At 33.7% G+C, this 1,800-nt stretch overlaps 1 long non-coding RNA gene across 1 annotated transcript; it reads right to left on the bottom strand.

The window, feature by feature from the left end:
• Positions 1-605: 605 nt before the first annotated feature.
• Positions 606-1,758, bottom strand: LOC109592170 (uncharacterized). The gene is made up of 2 exons (XR_002190212.1): positions 1,524-1,758; positions 606-845 (listed from the first exon to the last, which is right to left on the bottom strand). It is a non-coding gene; the product is annotated as an uncharacterized LOC109592170 (long non-coding RNA).
• Positions 1,759-1,800: the final 42 nt, after the last annotated feature.

The following is a 1,800-nucleotide window of genomic DNA, read 5'->3' on the forward strand; positions in this document are numbered from 1 at the left end:
CATAATGTATTGCTGTGCGTAAATGGAAGTGGATGTTTGTCTGGTGCATATCTAAATTTAACTGTAATATATATATATATATGTACACAGTGAAACCTGTCCTAAAGGTCACCTGAATAATGAGGCTACCTCTCTATTACAGCCATAAGCCAGAATCCCGTACTAAATGGCTGTATTACAGAGGCTGATTTGTAATGCAGCCACCTGCATAATCAGGCCATTTAAAACTGGCCCCAGGGTGACCGGATTAAGCAGGTTTCACTGTATATGTCATCTCATCTCACCAATGGTAAACATGTCTGATTTATTCCGGTAAACATGATTATGAATAGACTTGACCCGTCAACTGTTGCTTTGACTTGTACTGTACTTTGACTTAGTAAAATAAACTGAGACATTTTTGTATTGAATATCACCTTGTGTTATATATTGTCATTGTGCTACTGATTGCTGCTCATGTCAACTTTGCAATCTTGACCAAATTGTTTGGTCTTGAAGTGCTACCAATAGATAGTTAAAAGGGTATACTTTTAAGGCAAGCCTCCAGTCATCAGACCAGAATGGAAATCATTTCAATTGACTAGTACTAGTACTACTGACAAGTACTCATTGAAAAAACAAAAAGCTCAGTTACTTCGTCAGACACAAAAAGTTAAAAGATAAAATATAAATAAGGACACAATGCCTCTATCACAAAGAACTATAAATTCATTTTTTTTTAAAGTTAAAATTATAGATTGTAATGAAGACCGGTTCTGTGCTAATGAAGAAGTATTGATTTCAATGATTCTTGATCTTCAAGAGTAAACCCAATTGATTCCAGATACTGACTGGTACTACCATATCTAATGAAAATTAAAACAACTTGGGTATTTTTGTGTATGTAAATCAAACTTTGTATGCAAAGGGTTGTGAAAATGGCAATGTCAGTAAACAGTCTAACTCATCGTATTTATAATTTGTGGAAAAATTCACATTTTCCTGTTTTAGTAAATTTTCAGAGACGAGCCACTGCTGACTTACAAAAAACTCATCCCATGCTAAATTTGCATTAATATACACTGAACTATGATCTGTACAATGCATTCACAAGCTACAAGTACATGTATCTGTATCAGGGTTTCCAACAGGATTTTGTCATAGTGCTCAGCAGCTTCTTGTCAGTGGATAGTCAAATTACTCAAAATTTAGCCCAACTATAAAGTAGTACAGTGTATTTGGACAAAATCACTAGGAGAGAATTCCCCATTAGCCAAATTTTGTCAAAAATAAAAAGGAGAGGACTCTCCATTTTTTTCTGATGCATATACATGTACTTTTGTTATGTAGAAACTTTAAACTGATTCCAATCAAGTTTGGATCTTTTACGAATTTTAAAAGTTGCTTTAAATGCCATGTACTATAGTGCTTGTCAGCTCATGAAGCATGCATGCTTTGTGGGAAATCCTGTTATTTGGATTGAAAAAGTATCAAGTCATATAATAGTTTTATTCTAATTTTAGAATCATGTTACCACTACTGACCTTTTGTCTATTTCATTAAGTACTTTAAGCATTGTATCAGCCTTAGCCTGGCAACTGTGCTCTGCCATACCCCAATTGACAATGAGATCATCATGCATCTCATTTCTCATTGTCACCAATCCATCCTACAATAGAATTTACTTACATGTAATAAATTTATTAATACTGTATAAAAAAAATTCCATACTTTAACTACTGGTATAATAGGTTTTGTATATATAAACTGTACATGTAACAACAACATGGCAGTATTCCTTTTACATGGGGATGGGAACAT

This window comes from Amphimedon queenslandica, unplaced genomic scaffold (assembly GCF_000090795.2).
Source record: "Amphimedon queenslandica unplaced genomic scaffold, v1.1 AMPQUscaffold_6078_Cont21960, whole genome shotgun sequence".
NCBI lineage: Eukaryota > Metazoa > Porifera > Demospongiae > Haplosclerida > Niphatidae > Amphimedon > Amphimedon queenslandica.